This window comes from Acartia tonsa, chromosome 7, assembly GCF_053477335.1.
Source record: "Acartia tonsa isolate MP-2025a chromosome 7, ASM5347733v1, whole genome shotgun sequence".
Taxonomy (NCBI): Eukaryota; Metazoa; Arthropoda; class Copepoda; order Calanoida; family Acartiidae; genus Acartia; species Acartia tonsa.
The window spans coordinates 48,630,526-48,645,055 of NC_137266.1; the positions used below are offsets into that span (position 1 = coordinate 48,630,526).

The 14,530-nt window shown below is 32.1% G+C and overlaps 1 long non-coding RNA gene across 1 annotated transcript; it reads right to left on the reverse strand.

Annotated features, from left to right (window-relative positions):
- Nucleotides 1-8,565: 8,565 nt before the first annotated feature.
- Nucleotides 8,566-13,917, reverse strand: LOC145323891 (uncharacterized). Its single transcript, XR_013881129.1, has 11 exons — nucleotides 13,735-13,917; nucleotides 13,278-13,353; nucleotides 12,872-12,947; nucleotides 12,190-12,276; nucleotides 11,895-11,951; nucleotides 11,688-11,728; nucleotides 11,150-11,291; nucleotides 10,702-10,752; nucleotides 10,224-10,308; nucleotides 9,972-10,037; nucleotides 8,566-9,150 (listed from the first exon to the last, which is right to left on the reverse strand). It is a non-coding gene; the product is annotated as an uncharacterized LOC145323891 (long non-coding RNA).
- Nucleotides 13,918-14,530: the final 613 nt, after the last annotated feature.

Consider the following 14,530-nt stretch of genomic DNA (forward strand, 5'->3'; position numbering starts at 1 on the left):
AACTTGTGTGGCCATTATTTGTGGTGCCCTAAACCAAAGTCTTTTAAACTGCATTGGTCTGTAGAGGTATGCGCATTTTTACAATGTGGACTTGTACTTGTAAAGAAATTAAAATTATAATAATTTTCTTGATTTTCTATAACTAGATTTCCTATAACTATTTCAAATAATGTTGTATGGTACCTAGTTAAAGAGTAGCAACCCAATTAAAAATAAATTAAGATATAAAGAGCTGTGGTTACAGAGATTAGACTAAAACTAATTTAAACAATTTCTAACAAGTTTCCTAGACCGTGTTTAAGATATTATTGTTTTACATTATTTTAATGGATTTATTATTACTTGAATCATACTATAGATTTTATAATTCTATAATAAAGTGAACTCTGTAGCGGGCTAAAATAACGATATCCATCATCCCTTACTTTAACCCATCCCCTCCCCTCCTACTGGATAAACGGCCCGACCAATAAATGCAAGGGAAATTGCAACCTACATTGACGACAATTTTTATCATGTCATAATATCCATGTATATTCTACATCCATTATAATTTTACATATTTTGTTATACTTTGACTTTAGAAAGGAGTTTGATACAACTTTTTTAGTATTGCTTCGAAGCAGATTTATATCTGATGGATTAGAGCCGGTTCTCAGCCATACTTGAATTTCATGTATAGCAACATATTACAGACAATCTCTACGAATATTAAAATGAAAAAACCTAAAAATGCCACCAGTTTTGTAACCCGGATCTTCAGTCCATTAGGGCGAATTTTAACTGTTATCTCAAAATAAGGATGATTGCAACCATAAAATATAAGTTAAACAAACAAAACACTTTGGTCATTGGTCATTTATATTGTATGACGTCATTTTTTATAGGCACTATAAACAACTTTATATATCTTGGGTTTTGTAAATTTAAGAAGTTATTGAAAGGTGTTTCTATTTTTCCAAGTGTCGGGTTTCACACACCTTTACTATTCAGGTGTTTATACATTTACGCCATTTTCCAGAAATTTTAAATAATAAAATATTCCTCTAACTTACCGTTAAACAACAGTGAGAAAATGCATAGAGTGAGAGATTTTAATCCAATATTTTTTTGTCATTTTTATCTCAAAGGTCTTTAAATAATGAATATAGAATATACGTGGATATTATGACAGTGGAAAAATTATCGTCAATTTATGTTGCTAACATGGACATTACTTATTGCTCATTCATACAGTAGTAGGGGGGGTAGAGGATATGGTAAAAGAGGTGAAGGACAACATGGGCGTCTCTATTCAAATTTTTTATTAAGATTATTTCAAGAAATAATTTCCAGTAGTTCTTTACTATAGTTTAGTGGCTGTAAAATATTTGGTATTTTTGAAGTTTTATTTTTGATTTTCAAATACCAAGATTGAATTCCAACCATTTTTCGGGTTTATACGTATAAACAATAAATCCCTACAAAAAGATGCGTTACTACTTAATTTGTTCACATTGTCAGAGAACCTCCCCCATAGAAAAACTCAATTAAAGTCCGTAATTCGAGAGAAATTGAGTTTCCTTTTGCCACTTCAGAATGTTGTTTTATCTTTCAACATCAATACTTTTATCTGTCTATCTATGTTTCTATCTATCTATTTATTTACCAACTAACTTCTTTTTTTTTGCCACTTCAGAATGTGGTTTCATCTGTCAACATCAATACTTTTATCTGTCTATCTGGATTTCTATTCCCCTCTAGTTATATATATCTATCTTTCTATATACCAAATGACTTTGCCTTCTTTTACTTCAATACTTTCACCTTTATATCTATATTTTTTAATTCCTTTAATGTATATTATATCCATTTATCTAAATACTCAATGAGTTTTCTGAACCTTTCTTTCAGTTATTGGTATACTTTTAACTGTCTATCTGTGTTGTATTCCCCTAAAGTGTATCTTTCAAATGACTTTTCTTTTTTTGTTCATCATTAATTCAGCAATAATATATTTTTATTCTATCTACAAAAAAAATATAATTTTAAACTTAATATTTTTCTTTTATCTGTAAACATAAAAAAATCTTCTATTGATTATAATTTTTATTTTATCAACCTTTTGGATTGTCTATCTACTAAAAAAGTTTTTTTTAAATACTTATAATATTTGTTTTTCATATTCAATATCTGTTTCTCTAATAGTATCTACCTATCTATAGGTCAATTTATTTGACGCCCTAGAATTTTGTTTTATCTTTTAGTTGCGCTTATATGGGCGGCTCTGTATTCTAAGATTGAAAAAATAGAATAAAACCATCCCAAGACTATGTGAATCTTCCATAATTTTGAGAACTCAATCAGTTCAGAAGTTCTCAAATACTTTATACGATACAAATCAATATTTTATATTTCTTTCTTTTAGTATAAAAATATTAAAAGTTTTATTCAAATAATTTTATGTTATAGAAAGGTATCTATTATGATATTTCTAAAAGAGTAAATATTACAAATGTACATGCAATTCCCATTTACATAATTGGCTTATATTTTTCATAGAGGATTATTTAAGAGTAACACATAGCAACAGTTATGGCAAATGGCTTAATCATTCATAGAGTAATATTTGAAAATATCAAATGTAAATCCTTCTAATAAAGTGACAGGATCTTGTGTAACGAAGGATCTCGATAACTGCTGAACCGATATGGTTCGTCTTTGTTGTGTAGCTTCTCATAGGTCCTAGGAAGGTTTATAACTTTTTTGGGGTAGGGTACCACCATCCTCCAAAAACTTCCCCGCCATATAATTTTTTTTGTTACTTTTTCTTTTTGAAATGAGATAAAAAAGGAGGGGGAGGGGGGGTTAAATATGCAAATATTTGTAACTTTATTAAATGTTATGTTCTTTTCTACTTACTCCAAGCTAATATTTCTATCTTCCTTCTTGTGGATTTTTCATACTGTACACATGAAGGGCGTACAGACTTAAACCATACTCTTAAACTGACATTTATATTTTGTTCTTGAAAAGAAGGTACTATATAAATAGAAATGTTTGTCTGTTCGTCTAATTGTCCAATTTTCTTAGCTACTATTTCAGATAGACATCTGAGCATTCAATTCACAACTCGCTTGATGTGTCGTTCAATAATCAATGCTCTAAGAGACATGCGATTTCACTTTTGAATATGTGATTTACTCTTCTGCTATTTAAGATAGAAGACTTGATACTACAGAATCCAGCTAACGACCCTTTCTATATAAAATAACTAGCGGCTACGCCCCTAGCCTCCAGGGGCTCTGTATTTGAAGATATAAAATGTATAGTAAATAGCTAAATACTATCACATGAGCTATGTGGAGGTTACCTGAAAAAAGGGGGACTAAATCGTTTTTTTTAGTTATTGAGACCTTAAGCTTTACATAAATAACATTTACTATTTCATAGAATGTGGTTCTCGCCCCCTACTTCCCACTGACAGAATAAATACTTGTATACATCATCAAAAGAACGATAAATCAAATATCATCCCCCCTCCTCACCCCCCGGCCTTACTCAATTCTGACTAAAATAGATATAAACTAACTTAGATATATAATATACAGATCTTTTGCCTATGACCTAGACCAATATCTACAAATGATTAATACTTATTACTTGCTAAAAAGATTAAATAAAAATTATAAACATACTTAGGTATACATTTGTGAAAACATATTAATATCATTTAATAGAAATAATGCATTTTTTTAATAATAATTACTTTTGATCGGTTGATAAGTTGAAAGCAAAATAGACAATAATTTTAAGAGAAGCGTAGCTACTATATAACTAGTGTAATTCCGTACATGTTCTTATTCGTTGGCTTTATAACTTTTGGGCCGAGTGATCAAATATTTCACCTACTGATTGTAATACACAGAAGAGAAAAGTTTATGTGTAATCATTGGAGATGTACATGAATTTATCGGCAATTTTCTTATCCCTGTAGATCGCTGCAAAAATTTAACTAACTGTTTTATCTTAATAAGTCATGTTGTTAAAATCCACTAAAAATTGTTAATAATCTATTTTGTTGTATCTATTATCTCCGTGGATTCTACTATGTGTTGTCACTTAAGGTAATAAGTATATATGTACAGGTATCCAAGTAAAACAACTGATTTTTAGTTGTAGGATATCTCATTCATTTTAAAATCTATGCCATTAATCAACTGCTGCTATGCCAGTAATTTACAGTAATTACAAAATATCAGTATCTAATCTTGCTAACCTAATGAACTGATTGAGTTCTCCATGTTGGGAAGCTTCACACGGGTCCTAGGATGGTGTCAGGCTATTTTAAGCATCTAAACTCCCCTTTGGCATACTATTTATAGTAATTAATACAGTAAATAACACAATTAAGTTTTCAATAAAAGTAGTAGGTTTAATTCGGTAGGAATAAAGTAGAACGCCTGCCATACTTGAAACTTTCAATTCAAACGATCGTATCTCATCTCTTTACATGAATACACTATTGAAAAGCTAATGCAATTTTTTTGATATTTCTTTATCTATATACTTGCTGCATCCCAGGAATCTAGAGGTTAGATGGCAGTTAAGTAACCGAAAATCCATACCGATATCTATGTGAAGCTTTCTTAAAATGGAAACTCAATCGATTGATGGGGTTAGCGAGATATTAAAGAAAAACAATAAAGAATATTGCATATTTATATAATAGGAAAACACTGCATTGAAAAAAACTTATTTTGTATATAATTTTAATATTTCATAAATTTGGATATTTTGCATGGACACTAAAAATATATAATATTTGTCTACTTATGATATGTGTTTTGTAGGTTTTGTGTGTGTATGTGGAAGTATATTGAAACAGGGATCTCAAGGGATAAGACAATTGCTGATATATTGATGTACATCCTCAATGATGCTACACAAAATTATTCCTTCTGTAAATTAAAATTAGTCGTTAAAACGTTTGGACACCCAATTATATGAACCAACCAATCAAAAGTTAGTAAAAGTCCCAAAGGTTGTTAGCCAACGAATAAAAAAACTCGTTGTTATAAAACTTTGAGGATTAATGTTTTTACACAGACTATTGTCCCCTTTCTCTCTGGTATCTGTAAGTATATTGAAGAAAACGAGATAGAAGAAAAGATGTATGTAGTTAATCATTTTTTGTTATGTATGTAATAAGTTATTTTTGTAGTAAATTAGCTTGCTTTTTTTATCTAACACATAACATGTAAAGCAATAGTATCTCGTTGTGTATTTCTAGTTAAATATTAGAAACAACTGACTAGTTCTTATAATACTACATCTTCATTGTAAATAGCAGATTCCTAAATAACCATTCAATCAATTTAAAAGGTAATATCAGACTACAAATAGTACATTTTCTATAACTTTCTAAACAAAAATATGCCCTGATTGTTCTTACACTGTGTTTCTATTGGTTCTAAAAAGGGACCAATCATCTAAACCCATTCATTTTTTGTCAGGTTGTTATTGCTGCTCTACTCCTGAACAGAATCTTACTTGTTTTACAATAGTGAATAAAAAGAAAAATTGTCTCTATTATCCTAGTAGACCCATTTATTTTTGTCAGGTTGTTTTTGCTGCTCTACTTATGAACAGAATCTTACTTGTTTTAAAATAAAATAACTCAAATATGGATTTAAGAATGTTTATTTTTTGGCACAACATGAAACTTTTACATCTGACATTATCCATTTACATTAAATTCTACCTCTTTACTACCTCCCTACCCTTTATTTTTTCAGTAAAAAAAGATAAATCCTAAAGAAATTATAAAGGGGGTAGGTTAAAAAGGATCAATCTAACATAAATGGATAATGCCAACATATTATTTAGACAGCACTTTATATACTTGGCATTTTGCACTGGCTAGCACTGGCATATTTGGCATTGAAAGCAACAATCAGGAAAACAATATTCAAGCATCCCACAAAAATATTTTAATTGGCATTTTAAAAAAAATATTTTGCAAGAAAATATATATAGAATTGGCTCTTGAAAAAAAATGATTCATTTTACTTTTCAATAATAAAAATCCTTGTTTTCTTTAAAACTTTTAATTGTATTTGTAATAATTATTTTAAATATTTTTGTGGTATACTTTTTTATATATAATATTTTATATGCATTATACAGAGATACAGCAAATTATGAATTAACATAAAATGAACTTTATTATTTCTTGTTCATCATACTAAAAAAATCCCCCATTATATCAGTGAACTATAAATGCACCTAACCCTTTCTTGGTTTTAAGATAAAAAAAAGACTTAAGAGATTACTTGAATTTATTTTTGAAATTAGTCCTTTGGGACAAAAAAACTGATGAGAGAAACCAACGATTTGGAGGTGGACGATTTTAGTAATTCTACCAAAATTTATTATTTTTATTTAGGCCTAGGAAAGTAATATTTAAAATATTTTATTTAATTTTCTTTTCTTTTTTGACTAAATTTAATATAATTAAGATATTTGATTAAATTAAATGGCTTGATATAATCAAACTATTAGCTTTTTTGGATGGATATTTTTTTTGATTAAGTAATAATTGATGAAAAATTAATGCAAAATGTTTTAAACTTAAATTTGGCCTAACGGTCCTATTTTTATGCTATTATTGACAGACAAAAATCAATATTTTTTATGGTTATTAACGAATTACTAAAGTGTGAAAAAAATGATATTATGATAATGGAAAGCATATTGAAATTACAAAGATTTTTACACATTAAATAAGATCACATTTGACATGTTTACAATAGAAAATATAATATGTATTTTCATTTTAAAAGCGTTATCGGAAAAAAATGTTTTTTTTGTAATTAGACAATGAAATAAAATTGTGTAAAGAAATAAAAAAAGTTTAGACACGGCTTACTCACACAACCCAAATATAATTTAGTCTAAATCCCCAAAAACCAGAGGTTGTTTATAGATTAAGTAAAAGTAAATCAGCAAACTTAAAAATTACGATTGTTTGATAATCGGGAATTTTAGCCAATGACGCTTTTTAAATGAAAACTTAAAAGTATTTTTAAAATATCTATAAAGCATTTATTTTCATAGAAAATTTTATTATTTAAGCTAGAGTATTTGATACACTAGTCTTTTCCTTTTTAGACATTTTTTTCATAATTTTATACAGTTTACAATCATCCATAACAAAACTTTAAACAATAACATAAAATAGATTTTAATCATATTATTCACAAACAAAATAATATTTTTGCGGTAAGATGTTTTATTAATTTGCCTAATAGATTATACGAATACTTTTTCTCGTGAAAAAAACACTTTTCCATTTTTTTATGAAACATCCTAAATTCAAATAACTTAATCTTTAGAAATAAACTTTAATATAGAGTGGTTGTGTTGTCGTTTTTTATATTAAACTAAACTAATACAGTTCAATATCTCTGGGTCATTTCAATGGTTTAATTTTATATAACCTAACAATTTGTTATGTTATTTGATCTAAAAATTTACCCAACAAAATCAATAACCTTTTTTACTTAAGGTTTTCAATAAGTGACCTGTAAGAATCAGTTTTTTAACAATAACTCGTGTAACACAAATTTTAGTGCCTAATAAAAATGACGTTATACAATACATATGACCAATGACAGGCCAGTATACATAGTAATTGGCCAAAAGTATTACATAACTTTAGGCCCTAAAAGCTGCTTCGACCTGTAGACATTTCTTTGTTTTGCATAATAAGATTGCAATTAGTAGTATAGTTCAGTTTTAAGTTTTGGCTTAAAAGTAGAAACATCATTTACTCTTTATTGCTCTGTAAAAGTTAAGAGCACATTTAAGAGAACTTTTAAGAGAACATTTATTTAGTTAGTCAGTTGATATTGAGAGTCCTAACACAGAACATTATCTGGTTTGGGTTCGAGTCTTTATTAAGACCAATACAGCTATTTACAGACATTCTACTACTTTAGCTAGTTTGCATAGGCAAATATTCTACTCCTTCAAAGTGCATAGTTAATTAATACATTGTATTAATTAGACAGTCAGTCATCCTGTTGCTTGGTGTCCTGATAATTAGACAGACAGCCATCCAGCTACTTCCGAGTTATATAGCTAATTAATACCTTTGTATTAATTAGACAGTCATCCTGCTACTTCAGAGTTATACAGCTAATTAATACCTTTGTATTAATTAGACAGACAGTCATCCTGCTACTTCAGAGTTATACAGCTAATTAATACCTTTGTATTAATTAGACAGACAGTCATCCTGCTACTTCAGAGTTATACAGCTAATTAATACCTTTGTATTAATTAGACAGACAGTCATCCTGCTACTTCAGAGTTATACAGCTAATTAATACCTTTGTATTAATTAGACAGACAGTCATCCTGCATAGTGCATAGTTAATTAATACATTTGTATTAATTAAACAGACAGTTATTCTGTTGCTTGGTGTCCTGATATACAGGCAGACATCCTGCTACTTCAGAACTTTCCAGCTTTAAATAATCAGTAGTTTTGACTTATTAACATATTTAATCAATTATAAATAAAGTATCAATACATAATCTTATTTACTCAAAAACTGCATTTAATCCAATATAATAAATACTTAAAAATCTGTTTGCATTTTGAATTGAATATTAAGTCTACTCTATCATTAACTTATGTAAGTCTGTCTATATCACATTTGGCGCAGTCTTATTGTGCTACGTGTTATTTAGACCTGCTGCTGAGTTAAGGGTGGGGGAAGTGGTGTTTAATTTGAAGTCAATCACTTTTTGAGATATTTTTTTATCTCGGATTTTTTCACAGTTTTGTTTTAATTTTTATATTTCTAACTTGATTTATATTTCAGGTTTCTGTGGAATTTCATTCTTTAACTCTTTTGATCTAAATTTCACGGCGGATCTAGTTCCAGTGCTCGGATATGGCTGATGGAGAAAAAGGAGAGCGGGGCAAAAATGAAGGCAAGCGCGGTCGGCCGCCTAAACGTCCTCGGGAGACTGACAGTCAGGATGATGATGGAACTCCTGATAATTGGGAGGAGGAAGATGCTGCGGCTGAGGATGTTGGTGCAGGTGCCAATGCGAATGTGGAGTCGGCGTTGGGCGAGGTGGAGAATGACGTTGTGCCTGAAAGCATAAAAAAATATGTTAGGGCAATGTTAAAGGAGCATACGACTGTCAAAGGTCAGGTGGATAAGTTAACGGCGGCGAATAAACGGCTGGAGAATAAGGTGAAAGAATTCAAGAATTCTGATGAGCATAAGAAGTTAGGTTATGATGTTGATTTGGCTACTATTAAGAAAAAGGTGGCGCAATTGCCAGCGGATGGAGATATTAGCGGTTTTTTGTATGAGACAAGTATGGGGGCTAGTGTATCTGCAGTCAAAGCGACGGGAGATGATTCGTTTAATACATCTTTCATTAATCGTTTGAGTGTGGAGGCTAAATTGGATTCTACAAATTTTGAGGCTAAAAGGGTGAAAAGTGCTCCTGGACATTTGAAGTTTTCGCAGATTGAGTTTTTGGGTCCTGTTGGGAATGGAAATTGGATGAATGTTCGTGAGAGTTGTCTGACCGAATATGAGAATCAATTGTTGGATATATTTCCATTAATTGAGGAAAGGGCTGAAGTGCTTAAGGCCTATAAAAAGGTGGCCGGCGGCAGTGTCAGTCAGCAGACTGTAGAGGGACAGTTTAAGGAGTTTTGTCTGGTAAGGGGTGTCAAGTGGGACAGTGATTTTGTGCGGGACGCTCCATTTTGGGAAGGAAATATTGATTTTGAGGATTATTTTTTGTCCTTGTGGAGGGTTGCTCGGTTCGCAAAATTGGAGGATCCCATGCTTTTCAAGGATGTGTTGTACAATAGGATTTTTGAGTGCAAGGGAAAGAAAATGGGGAGGCTTATTACTCCGGAGGCTAATGCCTCCCTGAGTGCTTTAGGTTATTACCTGTTGATAAGGAGGTTGGTGATACCGTTTGCAGATACAGAATCGGCTACTGAATTCTTCTACGCCCTGAAACAAAAGAGTGGTCAGAATGTGGATGTGTTCTTTAATGAGAAATTACGGTTGTTTAGACTTATGCATCCTGGTCATATTTCTAAACAATCTTGGCGTGATTTTTATAACAATGTGGCGAAGAATTTAATGTTTACAGATTTAGCTAGAGATATGGCCAACTTTGTTGAATCTATGCATTACCTGGAGGATTATAGCTCATTCTTGACTTATTTGATTCGTAGAGGTCAACATTACATCAGCTGGGCTCGTTCTGGACACATTTCACCTGAAAATGTGACGTCATGTTATTCTCAGGCTATGGAAGGGTTGAAATTGGAAGAATCTAGGGAGGTGAAATCTAGGCCTGTGATTAGTGAGGTGCATGTATCCAATTTGGCTGACAGAACCGGGACTGGCGATAATAATGCTTGGATTGAGGGAAAGGATGATATCCCTTGGGATCAAGTTGAGAATGTGATTGGGGCTTGGAATTCGAAGGCTAAGAATATGATTTGTTGGTATTGCGGGAAAGAAGGACATATAGTGGCTGATTGTTGGCAGAAGAGGGATGGTAAGCCGCCTGCCCCTGATTCTCGCATAGGTAAGACCAAGGCTAAGTTCTTTCCGGTCAATAATGAAAAGGGAGAGGGGCCTGGAGTGCCTAATAATCGGGTGATACCTGAGCAGTTTCTGAAGAAATCAGTCAATCAGAGGGGGCCGGCTGTGGATTCTGAAAAAAGCAGAGATGAAAAACAATACGAGGCTATGATTGCTGAAATGGCTAGGTTCAATTATCAATATCCTATGTAGTAGTGTGATGATTGATTCGATGTATAAACCTTATTTTATATATTGTTTCTTTGTTCACATATATTATATCTAGGTTATATTAGTGTAATTGAGTTTTTAAGCTATGTAAAATTTGAAAATTTTTGCTGTTTTGTATTCGGATAATGGCTTTCAATGTTGTGAAGAAGTTTCTGTTTTTGTTAGTCAATGTGTGGAGGTGCTAGTAACTGTTAATGGGAACAATATATTATATAATACATTTAGTACTATTGTGTATAAAATTTGGTAGGTATCTAAATAAAGTTTTAATGAATATTAAACCTTTGAGGGGTACTTACCTGTGTTGCAAGGAGTTTGGTGTCTAGTCACGAGGGGCTGGTGTTCTGCAGGCTGTGCATGACATAATATGTCGATCAGTATGATGGCGGCTGGTGGATGGCGGAGGGCTGGCTGCTGTGTTGTAGATTGATGGCTTTGTATCTGAAATTTGAAGTTAATTAATTAAATATATACATTAATTATTTATAACATGACATTGAAATTTTAATCCGACAGAACGGTGGCAGAAGTTACTAGGGCTTTAAAGGGATCGTGAAGTCTTGAAGATAAAGAAAGAAAAATGTCTATTTGCGCGGATTTAGAGTTTTTGTACCAGGAGCTGATATTACAGTGGAGGAATTAGGAATTGTTGATACAGGAAATAATTTTAATTCTTTAATATCTAGAGAAATTTTTGATAAACATGAAATTGGTTTCTGTCCTGCTAAGTTATCAGCCTATTCGGTAGATTAAAAGAAAGTTAATATTATTGGATATGTTGAGTTAAAAGTTAGATTTGTGGGAATCAAGCTGTGTTTACAGAAATATTTTATGTACCTGAGGTAACAGGCAAGTTGGTGAATCTCCGTTCTGATTTCCTGAAGAAAAATAAAATTAATATTTGTTTGAAAGTGGATAAATTTGAATTTCATGGGGAATCTGTTCCTATTAAGTCTTGTTTACAATAACAGGTAGTGGCTGAACCTACTCTGTCAGGGATAAAGGAGGAGTTAACGTAGTTGATGCGTCGATAAAACCTATTACCTTGCTTAAAAATGTGAAGATGGGGCACTGTTTTGTCATGGACAATCTGGATTCCACCTGTAAGAAAACAAAAAATGTGTTAAAGAAACCAGAAAAGTTGTCAGGACAGAAAATGCATGAGCGAGTACAGTTTATTATTCAACAATTGAAGTTAGAGGAAAATCAGATGATTAAGGAAAATCCAGAATTGAAACCGAAGATTATTAAAATTTGCAACGCGCCATCCTTGTTTTGTGCTTTGATGGACAAGGTGTTATCCATTTCACTAGGGATGTATGGTTTCTGTATCAGTTACCTGGATGATTTGATTGTGTTTTCGGTTAGTCCAGAGGAGCATGTAGAACATTTGCAGACGTTGTTTCCGGTTCTCAGACAGGGCAACCTGGAATGGAATCTGGATAAGTGTGGTTTACTGACTAGAGAATGCCACTATCTGGAGCATATTATTAGTGCCGCCAGATTGAAGATGAATCCTTCATATTTGGAACGGATTAAGGATTGGGGCAAGCCTAAGACAGGAAAGGAGTTACAGAAATTTTTGGGATTCACTAATTATTACAAACGGTTAAGTTTGTTTTAATCATAATCTGCTTAGCTTATTTTCCAGGTATATATTTACGTGTCAGCTAGTTGATGCTAAGACTGAGACAGCAGTGAAGGCTATTTTGGAGAATTTTGTACCTATCTATGGTTTATTTTGGAGAAATTTGTACCTACCTATGGTTTATTTTGGAGGATTTTGTACCTACCTATGGTTTATTTTGGAGAATTTTGTACCTACCTATGGTTTATTTTGGAGAATTTTGTACCTACCTATAATTTATTTCGGGCTTTGAGATCTGACAGAGTTACAAAAAGGGGGTAATGAAAGGATTGGGGGTGGACACCGTTTTAGTTCCTTTCAAGAATCCGAATTTGTACGCAGCTTTAAGAGTAGACAAAAATCATGAAATATTTGGAAAAAAAAAAAAAATTACCTGTGGCAACATTGGTGATTAACTGCTCCAAGAGCTCGAGGACAGGTTATTCGTTTTTTGGTCGTATTTGGAATTTCTGAAACATATGGAGGATATAATTAAGAGAATTTTAACAAATTCCAAACTATATTTGGAGGTTCAAAACAAACACAGAGTACAGAAGGAAGCATTAAGAGTGACGTGTCCAAGAAGTTACAGTCTTTCTACGGTGGGCCTTTTATTTTGGTCAAAAAGTTTTTGGATGCTTTGTATGATTTAGCGCCTTTTGGGAATCACCCCCTCCTTCAAGGGATTGAACATAAAAAAATATTATGTATCATTCAAGTCAATGTTGAATTCTGTTTTAAAGGGACTGTGTATGAAATATCTCCCTTTAAATATATGATGGCTGTTGAGTCTGTAGTACCTGTTTCTAAAGCTGGAACGAGTGTTGATGAGGTCAATTTTCCATTGGATTAGTTGTTTCCATTTGCTATCTTTGCCTGAAAAAGTGGTGACGATTAAAATGAGTGGGTCAGTAGCTAAATGAGATACAAAGAGGAGGTTAAATCTCAAGTAGGAGGTCCTGTGGTACATGTGCAGATTAATAAATATAAAAGTTTTATATATATGTTTATATAATGGAGATTCATTAAATTATTGTTTAATTATTTTAATAACAAATATGTGCTTATTAAGCTAGTAAGTTGGAAAGTTGATCTACAATAAAAGTTAAGTCCAGTTGATAGTTGGAACTGAGATTGTGAGCAATTAAATCATAATATCGAGTTATAGTGGTAAACCATCAAAATCAGGTAAACATTTTTATTTTGTCTGGTTTTGGGAAATTGTCTTTTACATTTTTATGTGATGCTGAAATGTACCTGTATTAATGACAGAGTGGAATGGCAGAACTGTGAGATTCTGATTGTTCGGTTTTTGGGCTGGTTCACAACAGATCACAAGAAGATAGGTGTCATTTCAGTAATTTTTGGGCTGTAGAAATTGCAAATATCACCTTGTTTATTATTTTTAATTTTAAATATGGCGTCTGAAGTCATGGTGGCCAAAATTGGTTGGCGATTTCTCCACATTTTTCATTAGGATTGGAGTAGGAGGAAAAATTGACATTTTCAGATTTTTTCGATGGATTTGTATTATTTTATTCCTGAATAAAATAATAAATATTCCTGATGTGTTTTTGTGGGTTACATCAGCCAAGCTGAAATTTGTCCTGGATGCATAAAGTGGAGGAGAATAGTGTTTTATTGTTGCAGCTGACTTCTATATATCATCAAGTGGAAAGGATTGGTTTGTACATTTATTATGGTTGACTGATAGCTGGCAGCATTTTGTCATGGTGGTGATTGGCGCGGCTGGAGTGTGAAATTTTCTTGATATTTTTCGATTTGTACCTTGGCATCCCTGACATAAAATTGATATGATGATTCGTATAATGTAATCTGTTTTAAATGTCGTCTTAAATATAAAAAATATTGAAATTGTAATTATCAGGAAAGATGGATGAAAGAGAGAGACATCGGCTGGTTTCTGGTCGGTTGCAAGAGGAACACGAGAGGTCTTTAGAGAGGTTGGAGGATGGTAGGACCAACAGGCGGCGGGTGGTGTACAGAAAGGATGATAAGGCTGGTCCCAGTAGGGCTGGTCCCAGTAGAAGAC